Source organism: Choloepus didactylus, chromosome 1 (genome assembly GCF_015220235.1).
Source record: "Choloepus didactylus isolate mChoDid1 chromosome 1, mChoDid1.pri, whole genome shotgun sequence".
Lineage (NCBI taxonomy): Eukaryota > Metazoa > Chordata > Mammalia > Pilosa > Megalonychidae > Choloepus > Choloepus didactylus.
This window is the reverse complement of record NC_051307.1, coordinates 84,684,309-84,704,753: the sequence shown is the minus strand read 5'-3', so window position 1 is coordinate 84,704,753 and position 20,445 is coordinate 84,684,309.

The window sequence follows — 20,445 nt, the reverse complement described above, 5'->3', positions numbered from 1 at the left end:
ATTCTCTTTTGGGGTAGGTGGGGACAGCTTAGGGAAAAAGGCAGTGAGCCTCGAATCATCTCACAATTTGAGTTCCTCATGAATTGGTCATGGGAACCTGTGTTTACGGACACTTGGAGTGTGTTTGCTCCAGGCTGGAACTAGAGTTTACTTAAGGGGACAGGGAGAGGGACCATCCTCACACAGCTGGCATTCTGCTCGGCTCTGCTGGCAGAAAGTATTGATTTAGCCATTTCCTCCCTCCCAAAGGGCCTTTGCTCTGCCCCCATTCTCCGGCTACTCAGTCTCACCCCATGGCATATTCAGTCATGGAAAGTGCTTCAGATTGTCAAGGTACAGCTTCTATACACTGCTTCTCAAGTATGTCAGTAGATCAGTGCCAGTATGCCAACTCTTTCTAGTCTCTGATGAGATACATGCAAAAATTGAAAGTGAGCATTTAGAAATTTTATAGCAACTTGACATTGCCATGAAATTCAAGCATATGTTCAGTGACCTCGCCTTATTGAATAGGGTATAGACCAGTTCATATTGTATTACTTCCATGGTGGCTTGCAAGTGGAGCAAGGTACAATGTACTGAGCATGATCATGTGCAGTCCCACCGTATACTAGTATGCAGTGGGCTGAACACTAAAAACAAAAAATAAAAAACCGGTCCATCACCACAAATTGAGAAATACTGCTCTAAAAGTCAGTGACTTATATCTAGAAGCTATACCTGGCATTTCAGCAGCTTGCACCACATCGAGGAAAATTTCCTAGCCCAGATCGTGAGGATGATGAAAGTTTACAATTTAGTTGATCTTGCATTATGCACCAAAGCATGATGCTTTATTAAAAACTGCCTGGGGTAGACAGACGTTGATTGCTTATTTCTCTACTTCATGAAAACATGATTTGAAGCAAGTTTTGAAGAAACGATAGCCTTTAGACATAGGTCTGCATATTTTCTCTAGCTTGAATATTAATCAGAACACGATCTTGGATTGTGGCAGCGCTGAGTGGCTGCACTTCTGGAATCAGAGGCTTTCCTGGGTTGTCCTCCATATAGTTCATGGAGGACTTTTGGACTTAACAAAATAAGCATTTCCTGCCAGAGACTTTAGGTTTTTCTTTATCAGAGCAGATAAGATATTCTCTTAATAGTCATTCTTTTTGATGGCTTAACTCATAACTACTTGGTCCTTCTATTTACTCTCTCATGGTTCATAATTCCACTAAAGAAAAAGGGGGCATGACAATATCCCTTTAATTAAAACAAAAGTTCACTTGATTTAGACTGGGAATCCTTATCAAACTTCTTTTCCTTCTTCCTCTCCAGTGGTCCTTTAGCATTCCTTAAGATTTTAACTATAGCTGACAAAATTGCTTCTGTAAAATCTGCTTAAAGGGACTATACATTTTCCCTCCGGAATAATTTAAATACATTTTTGATAGATTCAAACTGTTTTTAAAAATTGTGTCATGGAGTTGTTTCCTTATTCCTCACTTGCAGTATCTGGTTTTCCTTGCACACTTCTCTGTTATCATATTTTCCTCAGAGGTTTCTACTGATCCTTCAAGACTCCCCTTAGGTTGTCTAGTGCAGTAGTTAAGAGTTCAGATCTGTCATGTTTCCTCACTTACTAGCTGAGTTACTTGGCAAGTTACTTAACATCTCTTAAGTGAAAATAATAGCAACTACCTAATGGGGTTTATTATGAAGATTAAGTGAGATAGTTCTTCTAAAGTAGTAGATACTAAGGGCTTAATAAATATTTGCTCTTCTTATGTTTTGAAAATATCTTCTATGGGTAGAATTTCCAGGGTTCCCTCTCCTCTAAAATTAGGCTCATTGATCATTCTTGGGCTCAAGGTTGCCATGTGCTTCCTTTTAATGCTCTGCCCACACATCTGTCTCTACCGTTAGACTACAGGTTCATTCAAGGCAAGACATGCCTGACTCATCATCGTCTCTACGGTATCTCACCACATGCTCCATGAATGTTCACTGAGCTGCCTTTAAATGAATTTTTCTCTTTTCCATCTTTCCAGCACATTGGCCTTTCCTAATGCAGGTTCAATGGGAGTGCTTATTTAAGTGCAGTTTGTTGGATTTTATGTAATCAGAATGAAATAGAGTTACTGGGAATGTGCATTTTTAACAAGCTCCTCAGAGATTCTTAAGCTCAATGAACCACTAACTCCTATATCAGCATGTCCATGTTTGTCATCTTGCATATATGTCTTAGACCTATTTCCCAGACTCTGCCTATAGTCTCCCCAGTCATGTTTCTCCTCTCAGTCATCACTGATTTCCATTGCCTCTGCCCAGCTTCAAGCCTTATCATCTCTTCACCATGATCTTGCAGTAGGATTATACAGCAATCTGCATCCTTGTTTAATCCCCTCACTTTGTGTGTGAGCAGGACCTGTGTCTTGCTTCTCACCAACAGAATTCAGCAAAGATAGCAGGATCTACATGAGAACGTGTATGTGATTTACATTATACAGAAGACTCTCTTTCCTCTGCTGGCTTTGAGGAGGCAAGTGGTCAGTTGGGAAACCCCATGTACAAAGAACTATGCATAGCCTCTAGAATCAGAGGGTGCCTTCTGATTCAGAAACTGAAGCCCTCAGTTCTACAGCTGCAAGGAACTGCATTCCGCCAACAACCTGAGTGAGTTTGGGAGTAGATTTGACCCCTGTTGAGCCTCAGATAAGACCACAGCCCAAGCTGACTCCTTGATCACTGTCCCTTGGGATCCTAAGTGGAGATTCCAACAAAGCTTTGCCTGGACTGCCACAGAAACTGTGAGATAATAAAAGTGTGTTGTTTTAAGCCACTAGGTTTGTGGTAAAAACTTTTTGCAAAAATAAAAAATAAATACACATTCTAATTAGTGTTGTTGATTTCTTTCCCTCTCATTTCCCTTGTCTTTCCAATCCATTCCAAACAATTACAGTTACTTAGAGTTTCCTTCCTAACACATGCAGAGAATCTAAGTGGCCAACTTCACATTATTTTCCATCCTAAAGGCTTTCATGAGCTCCTTACACCCTAGAAGAAAGTCCAGACTCTCCAGGGACTGGACTCTACCCTCCTTGCTCTCATCCCAAATGAAATTTCCAGTTTTGTGTCTTGCCAAATCCCTCATTCTTTTGTGTTCTAGTCATAGAGCTAAATCAGATGGGTCTTGCATGTTCACATTCTAGGCCTTTGCTTATATTCATCCCCCAACCTAGAATATCTTCTCTTTCCTCTGCAGTTTATTAAAACCTGTTTCTCTTCTTGGGGTTCTAATACCATATCCTCCTTAGCTCCTTCTCTGTTCCTCCCATTCAGAATGACTTGTCCCTCTGTGGGGCTTCCATAGACATTCCTGTACCTCAGGCTGGACTTACCTCATTCTGTCATATTTTCTGGTTAGTCATCTGTGAGACTGTACACACAAAACGGTAAGTTCTTTGAGAGCAGGGATTGTTGCATGCAGCACGTCTTCTCCGAGACAAGCATGGCATGGCATGTTGGTTGTATCTGGTTCTCAAGGTTGGTAGAATGATTAGATGCATATGACACAGGAGAGACAGGATGTGCAGCAGAAAGCCGTAATCCTTTGTTTTCTCCAGATAGTTTCTGTTTGCAGTCTGGGTTTTCAGACTTCTGCTTAATGGTGGAAACACCAGTTCTTTCTGGAAATGCAAGCAATCTGAGCCTTTGAAAATCAGGATGAGTTGACTGCTCCTTTTAGTGTTAAGTTCATGACAATGCTTTTCTTTTTTTCTTTTTTCTTTTTCCTTTAATCATATTTTTTATTGTAGAATATAACATATATACATAAAAGTAATAACTTTCCAGCTGCAATTTAAAAAGTAGTTAGTAAATTTCAAAGAATATTATGGGTTACAGATCCATAGTTTCAGTTATTTCCTTATTGTGTCATAGAACATATATACAAAAAGATAATATCTTTCAAAGTATGATTTAACAAGTAGTTACATAGGAAATATCCGAAGTTTTTATGAGTTTCAATACCATAGTTTTGGTTATTTCCTTATTGTGAAACATGACATATATACGAAAAGGTGATAGCTTTCAAATTACAATTTAACAAGTAGTTCTAAGAACAAATTTCAAAGGATGTTATGGGTTACAGTTCCAACATTTCAATTCTTTCCTTCTAGTCACTCTAATACCCTAGCAACCAAGAAAAAAGAAAATTATATAGAGATTCAGTATTCATAATCTTTCATTAAATTCCATCTTGTCTGTTGCTATCCCTTCCTCTAGTTTAGTCACTTTCCCAATCTTCAGGGATGTCTAGACAGTGACCCTCCTGAGTTGTTCATGTTGAAAAGGGGTGTTGACTTTATGAGAAAGGGGGACACATCTCATTGGTGTTCTTGAAGAGGCTATTGCCTCTGGGTTTTGGGAATTAGCTGGCATAGGAGTTCCCTGAAGGATTTGTTTCTGAAGAATAAACTAGTGAGTGAAACTTGTATAGAGTCTCAGATAGGGATCCAGGTATTCTTTAAGGTTTTCAGGACTAAATATTGTGGTCATTTGGCATATCTAGCTGAAGCTTGCATAGGAGTAACCTTCAGGACAGCCTCCTGACTCTATCTGAATTCTCTTAGCCACTGAAACCTTATTTTGTTGCCTTTCTTTTTTCTTTTCCTCCTTTTAGTTAAAAAGGCATTCTCAATCCCTCATTGCCAGGGTCAGGCTCATTCCTGGAATCCATGTCCCTCATTGCCAGGAAGGCTCATTCATCTTAGGGGTCCCACGTCAGGAGGGTGATGGATTTATTTGCAGAGTTAGGCTTAGAGAGAGAAAGTCCACATTTGAGCAAAAGAGGTTCTCTGGAGATGACTCCTAGGCATAATTATAGGTAGCCTTAGCCTTGCGTTCACAACCATAAGTTTCACCTGAGCAAGCCTCAAGATCCAGGGCTTGATTTATAAAGTAAGGGGTTCCTAAACTCACATAGTATATATTATGTCCGTGATAATCCATCCATATCTCACATTATCATCACTTAGTTGTACAATCCTCATCACTCTCCATTTTAAACAATTCTCAGGACCCAAAATCCCTCAGAGCTCTTGTCAGCCCTTAATTATTTGCTCCTAGTATTTGTGCGGCACTAGTATGGTATTTCTATTAATTATAGTCCCTAGAATGCAATAGGTAGATTTTTCCCGTATACCCTTCTGTTTTCAACTGTCTGCACTTTCATACGTTAGAAGTATGTCATGCAAGCACCTGTCTATATTTGTAGTGCCGATCTGTGGGAAACATGCTTTTAAACAAGCCCTTTCAATCCTATTCACCTTCAATACCACTCTGATACTTATAAACAATGCTTTTCTTTCATCTGCTTCTGATATCTCTTTAGTCTCTTCCTGAATTTAAGGGAATTTTTGGAACTTGAAATAGGAAACGGAGTAAATGTTAGCCAAGGGCACACAGAAAATTTGCATTGGGGCCCATAGCTGTGGCATGAGTTGAGGCTATTTAGTAAACGGTCCGGAGTCAATGTTAGTCAATCAGTGGACTTGAAGAACCACGTACCAAGACTTTCTAAGGAAATTACAAACTGCAGTGATAGTAGTTACAGTCAGAGATTTCCCCTTTCCTGTTATAAGCAGTTATGATACTAACATTTTTTATTCAGTGGTTTTTCTTTAGTGTCTATGATTTAGAAAGAAAACATTCAAAACACCTCTGAATTATTTTTAGTGGTGTGATGTTAAACTGAGAGAGTAATTTTTTTCCTTTTTGGGGTGGGGCTACAAATGCTTCAATTTCTTCATGCAAGGTAGATCTGCTTCTACCATATTCTATACGTTTACTCTTATATTTATTTCACACTGTAGCTTCCCTTGTCAGAACCTGTCACAAAATCACAAGATCATTTGTTTATAATCTGTCTTCTCTACCTAGACCATAAGCTCCATGACGACATGATCTTGTACAGCTTGTCCATTCCTGTCTTGAGGGCATCTAGCCAGTGTCTGGCACACAGTTGGTGCTCAATAAATACTTACTGATTAAACAAATGAATATATGATTTATCCATTATATATTTTCTACTTTATACCTTTCTTCCCAGTCACTTTGAGAATAAAATGAAATAAACTGGCCATGTGTCTATGTGGATTTTGTGTCACTACTGTTGTTTTACTTTGAATCTGCAACCAAGTCTGGAAGCACGTCAGTGAGTTCCACTGCTGGGGAACAGCCATCTGGTTTACAGGGAATAGTTTTAAAGTAGAATGACGTAGTGTAAGTAAAGGATTAACTTGAAATTATGGGCAAGGAAAGCACTCAGCTGTACTCTGCAGAGCCGGGTAAGCAGAAGAGTTAAAATGTGTTTGTACTGGATCCTTTAATTCCTTCTTTGCTTCATCTTCCCATCCTGCTTTACCTTTTTGTCTCTTGAATCTCCAGGGTTATTATATCTGCTTTATCCGACATTGGGACTACAGAATCCTAGGACCTACAGCTATCTTACTCTTCTCCAGTCCAACCAGGACACGTCCAAGGAAAAGCCCATGGTCAGTGCCAGGGTTGCTCACAGGCGCCACCATGTGGGCTATGTCAGGAGTGTGGCTGTGAATGTCGGCTGGGTCTCCTTGCTCAACAATATTGACTCAGAACACTATAAAGTCAACTAAAGGACGAAATGAGAACAAAATACTTACTTTAGAAAGAACTACTTAGAGTTTATGTATTCACTAAATACTAAATTGCTATTTTGGACCAGGCTTGTTCTAAATGCTTATGGTTTATTATTTACAATTTACTTAAATCACAAACTTAAAAAACACCTAAGTGTAGCTATGGAGAGGGTTTTGGTGTTCTTTTTCTCTGGCCAGAGCTGATCACTGCTGGTCCATGCCCGACTGGGCAATTATCAGAAGCAAAACTGATTGTGCTCTCTGAAGAGATCCCTTATACCTTCGGCTGCTGCTCCAAGTCCTCCTGGAACCAGAGCCCCAGGAAGCTGGGATTCCCTCCGTTGTTTCCACTGTTGATAGTAGCTAATACTGTATCATTCTATGTAATGCAACCTCTTTAGAAATTATGACTATTTTCTGTGCAACTTCCCCCCAGGCATAAAAAGACCGTCCTCTTTTTGGAGTTACCCTGGATGGCCAGATGGCTTTTAAAAAGATTTTTTCATGTTTTTCTTATAGTTTGAAGACAAGCAGGATATGGAAAAGCTCTTTCCAGCAGAGAGCTGCCTGGAAGACTATTTCTCCATTTCTCCAAAGCCCTTTCCTACCGCACATACTAATTTTCCACTCCAACCATCTCCTTTGCTGAGACTATTCTTAACTGGTTGAGGCAGGAATTTGCTCTTGAGCTTTTCTTCCACTCTGCACGTTAACACCAACTTTCAGTCACTCCATGAATCACATTCCTTCCCTTTCTCTACCTTAGTGGTATCCACACCAAATAAATAAATTCTCCAGTTCTTTACAGTCCAAGGCAAAAGCTGTGATGCACCCATAGGGTTTAAAATAGCCCTTTCCTCCGCAATTGGGAGTAAAGCATTAAGGAAAGAGGGAAGTAGAGCGCCTAGTGACATAAAAGACAACACATCAAACTAGGTCTTCATATATACATTAAGGAACATATTTTAGAAGGCCACAGAAACTACTATTTTGATGAATAAATCCAGTTCCTCTGCTATTTATCAAGCAAATATTAGATGCAAAGGAATGAAATGTACTAAGTGCTATGAGGGCTACAATGATAAAGATGTTTCTAGATTCAAAACAAGTTCTCAAACCACTATCATCAGGCAGGAGATATGAAGAACCATCAGAGAACCCAATTTGAATGCTTTGAGGTTTAAGTAGAAGGGAAGATCATTTTGGCCTGGGTAGTTTGGGGAAGGCTTTAAAAAAGAGATAGCACTAAGTCAGGTTCAGTTCTCTTTTTAATGTCAACTTAACTTTCCAATTATTGTCCTTCTTTTATTTATATGCCAACAACCTTGAACTTCTTTGATTGGTGTTGTAGGACACATTAAAATCATGAAAGTACTAGCCTCAATGAAGATTTAATACTCACCAAATACTCACCAAATCAAATCAAAAAAAAAAAAAAAATAGAGCAAAGACTATTAAGAAGAAATAGACCGAAACACATTAACATAAGTAGAATTTAACAACTTTCCCTCAGTCCATTGACAAATTAAGTAGACAAATGAATAAGTAAAGATGTAGAAGACCTAGAACACATAATTAACAAGGTAGGTCTAACTGATATATCTGTGTCAATCTATAGAGCACAATAATTTAAAAGCAGGTGACATGCCTTTTTTAAAACAGTATTTGTTTATTAGAGGAATTGTAGGTTTATAGAAAAATCATTCAGAAAGTACAGAGTTTCCATATACCCCCCCCCCCCACTCTCAGTTTTTCACTATTATTAACACTTTACATTAGGGTTAATAATTAACAATAACAATATTAGTGTTAATATTGATGAAAAATATTATTACAATTATACTAACTATAGTCCACAGTTTACATTAAGTTTCACTGCTTTTGTTGTATAGTTCTATGCTTTTTTAAACATTTTATTCTGGTAACATATGTGCAACCTAAAATTTCCTATGCTAACCACTTTCAAAAACACAGTACAGTGGTGTCAATTAAATCCACAATGTTGTGATACCATCACTACTATCCATTAACAAAATTTTCATCACTGCAAACAAAAACTCTGTACCAATTAAGTATTAACTCCCCATTTCCTACTGCCATGTTGGGCCCTGGTATCCTGTGTTCTAGTTGCTGATTCTATGAATTTGTTTATTAAAACTATTTCTTATAAGTGAAGTCATACAACATGTATCTTTTTGTGTCTGGCTTATTTCATTCAACATGATGTCTTCAAGTTTCATCCATGTTGTCACATGTATCAGAACTTCATTCCTTCTTATGGCTGAACAGTATTCCATTGTGTGTGTGTGTGTGTGTATGTGTGTGTGTATGTACATACCACATTTTGCTTATCCATTCATCTATTGATGGACACTTGGGTTGCTTCCATCTTTGACAATTGTGAATAACAGTGTTATGAATGTCAGTGTACAAAATCAAGTTGAGTCCCTGCTTTCAATTCTTTTGGGTGTATACCTAGAAGTGGGATTGCCTGGTCATATGGTAATTCTATACTTAACTTCCTGAGGAATTGCCAAACTGTTTTCCACAGAGGCTGCACCATTTTACATGCCCATCAACAATGAATGATTTTTCCTATTTTGCCACGTCAACATTTGTTATTTTCCATTTTTTAATAATTGCCATTCTAGTGGGTGTTAAATGGTATCTCGTGGTTTTGATTTGCATTTCCTGTTAGATGGTGGTGTTGAGCATCTTTCCTTATGCTTTTTGGCCATTTGTGTACCTTCTTTGGAGAAATGTCTATTCAAGTCTTTGCCATTTCTAAATTGTGTTGTTTGCCTTTTTGTTGTTGAGTTGTAGGATTTTTAAAAATATATTCTGGATATTAAATTTTATCATATATGTGATTTCCAAATATTTTCTCCGGTTCTGTTGGTTGTTTTTTTACTTTCATGACAAAGTCCTCTGATGCACAAAAGTTTTAAATTTTGATGAAGTCCCATTCATCTATATTTGTTGTTGTTGCTTGTGCTTTTTTGTGCAAAGTCTAAAACACCATTGCCTAACACAATGTCTTCAAGGTGTTTCCCGGTTTTTTTTTCTAGGAATTTAATAATTTTGGTTCTTATATTTAGGTCTTTGATCAATTTTGAGTTGGTGTTTGTACATGGTGTGAGGTAGAGTCTACCTTCATTCTTTTGTATATGGCTATCCAGTATTCCCAGCACCATTTGTGGGACAGACTATTCTTTCCCCATTGGGTGGACTTGGAACCCTGGTCAAAAATCAGTTGGCCATATATGTGAGGTTTATTTCTGAACTCTCAATTCTATTCCCTTGGTCTGTCTATCATTCCCTGTGCCAGTACCATGCTATTTTGATTAGTGCAGCCGTGTAATACATTTTAAAATTGTGAAGTGTTGGTCATTCAACTTTGTTTTATTTCAAGAAGATTTTGGCTTTTGGGGACCTCTTACTCTTCCATAGAAATTTGATGATTGGCTTTTCCAATTGTGAAAAGGGGGCTGTTGGAATTTTGATTGGGATTGCATTGAATCAGTAAATTGCTTTGGGAAGAATTGATATTATAAAGTATTTAGTTGTCCCATCCATGAACATGGAATGTCATTTGATTTATTTACATCTTTAATTCCTTTCAGCAATATCTTAGTTTTCCATGTAGAAGTACTTTACATTCTTGGTTAGATTTATTCCTAGATATTTGATTTTTTTTACTTACTGTTGTAAATGGATTATTTTCTTGATTTCCTGTTCAGATCATTCATTACTAGTATATTGAAACACCACTGATTTATATGTTGCTCTTTTGCCCTGTCACTTTGCTGAATTCACTTATCAGCTTTAGTAGCTTTGTTGTGGATTTTTCAGCATTTTCCGTATATAGAATCAAGTCACTACAGATATGAAAAGTTTTACTTCTTCATTTCCAATTTGGCTGCCTATTATTTCTTTTCCTTGCCTAATTGCTTGGGCTGGAACTTCCAGCACAATGTTGAATAACAGTGGTGATAGTGGGCATCCTTATCTTATCCTGATTTTTTGAGACAAATTTCAGACTTTCACTAATGGGTATGATGTTAGTGATGGGTTTTTCATATATATCCTTTATCATATTAAGGATTTCCTTTTATTCCTAGATTATGGAATTTTTTTTTTAATCAAGAAATCATGTTGGATTTTGCAAAGTGCTTTTTCTCGTTAGTTGAGATGATCGTGTGGTTTTTCATTCCTTTGTTCCATTGATGTGGTGTTTTACATAAATTGAATTTCTTGTGTTGAATCACCCTTGCATACCTGAGAAAAATCTTATCCGGTCATGGTATACAATTCTTTAAATGTGCTGTTGGATTCAGTTTGCAAGTATTTTGATGAGGATTTTTGCATCTATATCTGTATGGGATATTGGTCTATAATTTTCTTTTCTTTTGATATCTTTATCTGGCTTTGGTATTAGGGTGATGCTGGCCTCACAGAATGAGTTAGGAAGTCTTCCCTCTTTTTCCATTGTTCAGAAGAGTTAGAGCAGGATTGCTGTTAATTATTCTTGGAATGTTTGGTAAGATTCACCAGTGAAGCCATCTGGTCCTGGGCTTTTCTTTGTTGGGAAATTTTTGATTATTGATTCAATCTTTCTACCTGTTATTAGTCTGTTGAGATCTTCTATTTCTTCTTGTTCAGTATAGGTAGGTTTTATGTTTCTAGGGATTTGTCCATTTCATCTAGGTCATCTAATTTGTAGGCATGCAATTGCTCAGAGTGTCCTCTTATAATCCTTTTTATTTCGGGGAGTTGGTAGTAATGTGCCTCCTATCATTCCTGATTTATTTATTTGCACCCCCTCTCTTTTTCCTTTTGTTAGTCTAGCTAAAGTTTTGTTTATTTTATTGATCTTTTCAAAGAACCAACTTTTTGTTTCATTAATTCTGTTGTTTTTTATTCTCTATTCTCTATTCTATTGATCTTTAAGATTTGTTATTTTCTTCCTTCTGCTTGTTTGAGTTTTGTTTTCTCTTCTTTCTCTATTCCTCCAGTTGTGATTTCAGCCCTTCTTTTTCATGTAAGCATTATTCAGAGTTATAAATTTCCCATTCTACACAGCCTTTCCTGCAACCCATACATTTGTTATGTTGTGTTTTCATTTTCATTAATCTCAATATATTTCTAATTTTGCTTGTGATTTCTTCCTTGACCAATTTGTTGTTTAAGGGTGTGTTGTTTAATTTCATATATTTGTGAGTTTTCCAGTTTATCCCTCTGTAATTGATTTCTAGATTCATTCCATTGTGGTTGGAGAAGGTACATTGAATGATTTCAATATTTTTGAGTTTAATGAGACTTGATTTGTGACCTAACATATGGTCTGTCCTGGAGAATGATCCATGTCCCCTAGAGAAGAAATGTGTATACTGCTGTTGGGTGAAGTGTTCTATATTTGTCTGTTTTTGAAAAAAATATTGTTCAAGTCTTGTAATTCCTCACTGATTTTCTGTAGATGTTCCATCCATTATTGAAAGTGTATTGAAGTCCCCTACTATTAATGTAGAACCACTTATTTCTTCCTTCAAATCTGTGTGTATTTGCTTCATATATTTTGGGGCTTTGCTGTCAATGCATATTTGTTTATAACTGCTATGTCTCCTTATTGAATTGACCCCTTTAACAGTTTATAGTGTCCTTCTTTGTCCCTTGTTAAGTTTTTTTTTTTTTTCTTAAAATCTATTCTATCTGGTATTAATGTAGCAACTTGTTCTCCCTTGGTTACTATTTGCATGGATTATTTTTTCATCCTTTCACTTTCAACTTGTGTCTTTGAATTTAAGGTGAGTCCCTTGTAAATGGTTGGATCATGCTTTTTTATTGATTCTATGATCTTTGTCTTTTAACTGGAGAATTTAATCCAATTCCATTTAAAGTAATTACTAATATCCAAGATGTTCTTCTGCCATTTTGCTATTTGGTCTTCATAAGTCTTATACTGTTTTTATCCTTCGACTCTTCTGTTAATGCCTATTTTAATATCTATCTGATTTTTTTTGTAGTGTGCCTTCTTGTGTCACTTCTCATTTTCTTCTGTATATATTTTTCAGATATTTTCTTTGTGATTATCATGGGGCTTAAATATAACATCCTAAATCTATGACAATCATTTTTGATTTGACACAAACTTAACTTCATTAGCATATATAGACTGTTCCCATACCCCTCTGCCCCTCAATGTTTTTTGTTGTACTTGTTATAAATTATACCTTTATATATTGAATATCTAAACCCATAAATGTATCACTACTTATATGCATTTGCATTTTAGAATCTGTAAGAAGTCAGATTCTAAATAGACCAAACAATCCAATACGATAGTAATGGCACTTATAATTACCCGTATCATTACCTTTGCTAGAGATCTTTATTTCTTTATGCCACTTTGGTCCACTCCCTCTGTCTTTTCCTTTCAGTCTGAAGAACTCCCTTTAACATTGCTTGTAGAGTAGGTTTAGTGATGAAATCCCTCAGCTTTCGTTTATCTGTTGATGTATTAATCTCTCCCTTATTTTTGAAAGACAGTCTTGCCAGGTATAAAAATCTTGATTGCAGTTATTTTCTTTCAGAATTTTAAATATTTTATCACACTACCTTCTTGCCTCCATGTTTCTTCTTGAGACATCAGCACTTAATCTTCTTGGGGGACACTTGTATAAAACATGTTGCTTTTCTCTTGCAGCTTTCAGAACTCTCTCCTTGTCCTTGGAATTGGACACCTTGACCACATTGTACCTGGGCATGGTTCTCTTTGAGTTTATCCTGTTTGTGGTTTGTTGAGATTCTTTAATGTGTATAATGATGTCTTTCGTTAAATTTGGGTAGTTTTCTGCCATTATTTCTTGGAACATTCCTTCTGCCCCCTACTCTCTTTCTTCTTCTTTTGGGATTCTTATAATTCATAGATCGGCACACTTCATGGTGTTTTATGGGTCTTTTAGACTCTGTCCCCCCCCCCCCCCTTTTTTTTTTTTTGCTCTTCAGCCTGAGTCATTTCAATTGTCTTGCCTTTGAGTTTACTGATTCCTTCTTTGGCATCTCTAATCTGTTGTTGAAATTCTCTACAGAATTTTTTATTTCAGTTAGTGTTGTCTTCAACTCCAGTATTTCTGTTTGGTTCCTTTTTAAATTTTCATTCTCTTTGTTGAGATTCTCATCTGGTTCCTTAATCATTTCCCTGATATCTTATACTTCTTTCTTCATGTTTTCCTTTATCTCTTTAAGCCTGTTGAGGACCATTTTTAAAAGTCTTCCTGTAGATGTTTTCTAAAGTTTTATCTTTTTCCTTTGGATGGGCCATCATTTCTTGTTTCTTTGTTTATCCCCTAATCTTTTGTTGTAAACTGTACATTTTAAAATTTTAATATGTTAACTCTGGGATTTAGTCTCTGAACTGTCTGTTTATTAAGTTTTTATCCAGCTAGTGATATGACAGAGATTTCCTTTAATGGCAGAAGATAACAAAAACAAACAAACCAATGCAAAAAACACCTTCCACAGTCTTTTCAAATTGGCTCTGTGATGACTGGTGCTTTCCTTCAGTTTAGTTTTCCTATCAAGAAGATCCGCTCAAGATGAAGGGCAGGATCTTCTCAGGCTTTTCACAGCCTGTGTCTTGTTCTGGGCTTGTGTTCATGGCCTTAGTAATTCTACTATTTACAGGAATTCTAAGGCCCCTCCTACTCCCTACAAAATTGACTTTTCCCCCCTCATAGGTGGGTTAAACTAGGAATCTTCTGCCCCAGACCACTTTGATTTAATTGTTTCTTACACTGCTTTAGCTGTATGCAAGCTGCTTCTGCCTGCAGAGCAATCTCTGGGAGAGTGAGCCACAGATGAGTGTCTTGGTTCAGTCTTTCAGGCTTCCACTTGATAGACTGGCAATGACATACATATACTCTGGTCTGTGCATGGGGGTTACTCTGCTTCTTATAGAACAGGGCCAGGGATCCACAACTGCAGCACAAGCTGGCTTCACCTTGCACCATGGAGTGAGTGGAAGAGGGGGCAGCAAATGTGTAACAAGCTTCTCCTACCATTTTAAAGTTGTGTTTTCTTGATTTGACATTCACCCTGTTATTGCAAACCTTTAACTGCTTTTTTGGGATTTTGAGGCAGATGGCTCTGCCAATTTATATTAGTTGTTGAAAGATTGTGTAGGTGTACAGAGCCATAGATTGTCTTAAACCAGCATCTTGGTTGACTGGAAGCCAGAAAATACCTTCTTAACAAGTGCTGTGGAATATTTACAAAAGTGGACCTATATTAGATCCTAAAGGAAAATTCCAAAAATTTCCATAGTCACAGACAACATTCTTAGAATCCAATATAATAACATTAAATATTAATTACCAAACTAGAAAACAAAAATTACTACTGTCTATAAACTAAAACCTCCTTCATAATCTGTTCTTAGGTTAATGGTAAATAAAAACTGAAATTGGAGAATATTTGGAAATTTTTAAAAATGAAGACATTAAATATCAGAACATGAGGGATATAACCAAAGATAAATTCATGAAAAAAGATGTGTAATTAAATATTCATATTAATAAAGGAGAACAACACATGGATTAACAACCTAACTTATGAAAGTAAAAGAGACCAGTGGCACTAAAAACACCTAAGAAAAGAAGAATAAAGGAATTAATAACTATATAATCAAAAATGAATAAAGTAGAAAACATAAAATGGTGGACTTAATAAATTCAAGAGCTGCATTATGAATAAACACATTACAATAAACTATCAACTAACGTGATAAACGTGTAATAAAGATAAAAGCACCATTTACTTTGTGTCAGCATTTCTTTAACAAAAGGCAAAGAAGGTCCTGCAAAGCTTGATGCTGCAGGTTCAGATACTAGGATCTGTTTGTTGAGATTCCCCTTGTTTTGAGCTGAAGCTCTTGGCAGAGTTCCATATGGACAGGCATGTACTAGTGGGCATTTATTTGCACCTGTAAAAGAAGACACTGGCTATCCAGTTATCCCAGGGATTGGACTGTGAGTCTTAAGCACTGGAGGCATCAGGAGCCATTGTCTGTACTCTCCTCCCTGTCTTTTCATCTTTTCTGATACATGATGGTGAGTGTGGCGCAGTGAGAGGGCTCTGGGTTGGGGGTCATGCTACTTACGCACTAGTCACATTCCTATCAGTAACTTGGGTATTCTCAAGTCAGAGCTTCAGACAATTGGAACCTCAGTTGCCTTATCTGAAAACTGAAATTAGATTTCATAATCTCTGAAGTCTCTTACAGAAATATGTTTTTGATTTCATTATCTTTTGATGCAAAATTAAGCTCAGTGTCCTGTTTTCTATAACTTCAATAGTTATCAATTACCCAGCCGCTCTGAACCCTATTGTCCTCCCTCCCACCCAGTGGGGCATCACGTAATTAGCAAGAGGACACAGAGACCTCACATTTCTTTGGAGACTTGGTTAAAATTGGTTCTAGAAATTTCCAATGATTTTTTTTCTTTAAACCTTTCTATGTGAATACATTTTATTTGGTTTTGTTTTGCTGATTAACAGTGAGTTCAACAGGGACTGAGCCAAAATTTCAATGCTTCTTTTTCAAACCGGGAAACATACGATCATTTTCCTGTGTTGAATCCTGCTTTATTCTGCCCATTTTCATCCAGAATCAGAACTATTAAGATTTATTAGAATGGATATCCACTCCAGATTGTATTTCTGCCATATCTAAATGAAGATACTAAACATATTCTGCAATTAGGGCTTTTTCAGAGTTTTTCAGACAGTAGATCTGTTACCCCAAATTTAAGGACAACAAAAAACCCTTCTCTCCCATACCCATGAAAAGTTTGAATGAATCTTGGAGGAGGCAAATTCTTCAAACAAAGACCTACAAAGGAAGTAGTTCTTGATGAGAACAGAATATGCCGTAATACATGACAGTTGCTTCCTCCCAGATCAGGCCTGCTTACTTGGATACTTATCAAACTATCCATGCTAAGCAGCCTACATCCGAATCCTATTATTATTACTGATGCTAATCACCCTCTACTGAACATGGGTCAGAACCAGGAAAGAATGCCGCTCCAATCTGCAAGGCATCACCTTTTGTGAGCCCTTAATGAGTGCTCATGAAAAGAAAGCAGAGCAGAGAAAGGGGGAGCTCAGTTTGCATTTGGAGAGTGAAATAATGAATAGAGGATAGAAGAAAATCCACTTATATAAAAAAGAAATTACAAAATTCTTTCAAACTTAGATGCTGAAACATTACTTTCCTGTTCTTTCTGACTGAAGAGAATGGCAGGGAGTGAGAGATGAGCCAAGCTGTGGGGTGGAGGAGTTGCTCAGTGGTGGGATTGCATTTTCCCTCTTCTTTTGTACCTATAAAAGTGCAGTAACATAGCTACTTAGTGTGAGTGGGAAGGGGTGGGGAGCTCTTCAAATAAGTAATGTCTGTGAGATTGTTGGTATTGATTTTTCTTTCTGAGTGACACAATTTAAGTGACTCTTGACAGGAATTTTCTTCTTGATGACAATTGACTTCTGATTGCCTGGACATCTCACGGCCACTGGCAGGAGAGACAGGGAGCATACAGAATGCTCACCTCCAAGGGGCGCTCAGAGCCTCTCCAGCTCCCTTGCAGACTTTCCCCAGTAGGCGGTCCCTGATCTGCCCCCATGAGGGGCCCACATGGTGCCAAAGGAGAAGGGTGACAAGGATGCAGGCTAGGCTATCATGGACTCTTGTTGCAACTGGTTTGGCAATTATACTAATTCATGACATGTCTGTATTGGTGTATTATTATCATCATCATTGTTATACTTTAGGGTGGGCCTGCAAGTTTCAAAGATATACAGATGGAAAGTGAAAATGTTTTCAATCATTTGAAGAATTTGTCTGCAAATCACTAAACATGAGATGACTGAATTTTTTATTTTGTGCTCAAATATCTGGGTGTTACATAAAGTGGAGTTTTGTATACAGATTTCTGGACTAATGACTAACTAGGAGAAGGGGCAGTGTTTATGGCAAGAAGACTGATTTTCCTGACACACCCTGGTTCTAATAAAAAAAGTAGGGTTTAAACAACCACCAGGAACACTGGAGACCCTCTTTGCTTTCTTTTTTGGACAAGACAATCAACCCAATTACTTACAACACACAACGTACTTCCGAAGAGGACCTATGGCAGCCCAGATAAAAATATGTAAAACATGAGAACTAAAATGTAGACAAACAAAGAAATCTCAGAAATCTTGATGAGGAAGAGTAAGAATTGTTCTAGAGTACAGTTGATACAATTGAATACCAATTAATTATGGTCGAAAATAATAATAATAAGAGTAATGAGGATAATAATAATGACTACCATTATTTTGTACCAAGTGGTTTTCATACATTATTTCTAATCTTTACGACAGCTTTGTAAACAACAGCAACAAATCTGGAGGCTTAGAAAAATCAAGTGACTTGCAGGGAGCCATGAACATGGCAAGTGATGGGGCCAAGATTCAAACTCAGTACTGTCTGAGTTCAAAGTCCAGTTTGTGGTACAAAATGTGCCTGTAGGACATTAGGTTTTTCCTGCATTCCAAGGCAAGTTATTGAGATATAAGATGCCTGATACCCCTAGTAACATCCCAGTGTTGGAAAGAATAACGGAGTCCACCACTGTTCAATAGTGAGTTACCCTGGAATATCAACTGTGCATTATGAGGGGAGGCTTTCTGGTATCTGTGCAGCTTCAATTTCAGGGAAGAAATTCAAACTCTGAAGGCTGTTGGGAGGCTGCCTTCTGGGGTCTGTATTTCTGTTGGAGGGACTGTTAAAAAAGAGACCCCTAAAATATTGCCTATATTTTGCCATCTGTATAAAGGAAGCCTTGGTTGCTCTAGGCTAAGATGGAGGAATGACCTATAGCTTGACCCTTGCACAATGGTCTGAGCAAGAGGAAGCCAACTCTAGCCCAGGCTGCCTGATGCCACTATCCAGATGGCACATCAGACTCAAGCCCCCCATACCCAAAACTAGGATTATGGTAAACTAGGAGTCTGGGGCTTTTGGTGGTAACATTTTTTTTTTTGGACAAAAATATACATAAGTGGTAAGTATGTCTGCAGCCATGAGTCTCTGCTCTGTAATAACCATGTTAATGTTCTCATAAAAAGATATGGGGCAAGAGCAAAGTGACAGAAAGGCTGATTAGCATTTTATGATGGAATTAAGCTGCATGACAAATAACTCACTGGTTTTATAGCCCAGCAAATTCTACTTTCAAATGCCGGAGGTGTAGGATTTTTTGTTCATTTATTTGTGTTTTAGATTTAACCATGAAGGTTTCCAGAGCAATCTGTAAGAAAATGGAATACATTTTCTAATTGTAAATACGATGATTAGTGCTAATATTTATTAATAATCTGTTTGTTCCAAAATTTCTGAAAAAAATATTGTATTTACCTACTGAGTTTTCAAGTACACATAGGTTTAAAAGTGGAGGAAAGAGTTTAAGCTGCTACTCATCAATGTCCTATTGTAAGAGGCATCTTACAAATTTGGCAATTCTGCCATTAATCCCCTCCCATTTCCCCACAACTTTGGGGAAATCTCATTAAGGCCACTACTTTGTGACTGTTAAAGGGGAAATGACTTCCACTTTGTTCATGGTGCCCGATCCTATGTTATGAATTCTCTCTACATTCACAGTTTTATTTCCGGTAAAGAATTGGAGACAGGTGCAAAGAGGCAGGGGAGACACCATGCTTAATTTGGCAAAGGAAATATCTATTAATAAAAGATTAGATATTGCTGCTGAGAAATGATTCAACAGTTGTTTGTCTCACCTGCAGATAAAGGAATCACCTTAGGTTTCTTTAATTGTTGGTGATAGATGAGGACATTAGTTATCATTTATTTCATTAAGAGTATAGTATTAATATATCAAACTTCTCAAGATTAAAAAAAGTAAAAAAAAAAAAAAAAAAAAAACTGCCCATAATTTTACCCTCCTATTAGAACAATGATAATATATGATATTGTATATTTAAATACAATGCACAATTCACCTCTTCTTTGTAATCAGCCAATACATTAGATAATTGTTGGGTGTCCACCTCATGTCTATTACCATGCTAAGCAGCTGAGGGATGCAAGAAAACAATCTAGTACCTGCCCTCCAAGAATTTCAATCCATTTGGGAAGCCAAGATGATTGAATGAAACAATTAATGAGAAATGCAGGGTGACATAATGAAGTATTGAAGAAAGTGGATAAAAGTTATGCAGTCACTGAAATTCTTGATTTCATCTGCAATTTAGATCATTAACACTTTATATATTCTAACTGCTAACAAACTTCTATTGGATTGGTAATCAGAAGACACCAGTACTGGTTACTACTTTGAGTAACTTTGAATAAGCCACTTAACATATTTTTTCCTGAATAACACAAGGAAGATGGGACTAGATAATCTCCAAAGAGACTTCCTATCTTGGAATTCTACAAACTTATGACTTCAGCTACTCTCACTGGAATGATTTCAAATCTTGCCTTAAAGCAAAGGAGCTGGGGACACTTGGAAATTCCTTCTCCTCTGAGTAAACAGTGCCTGTCAATCTTTCCTGACAAGTGGAGCTCTGGGGCACCCGTTCCAATGGGTCTCAGAGCCTGGCTTGGATAAGGGGGGCTGGAATGGCCCTTGGATGGCAGAGTAACCAAGAAGGCTCTGAAGGCGACATCCCAGGGAGCCAGTGGAATGAAGAGTCCAGGTGTCTGGTCAACTGC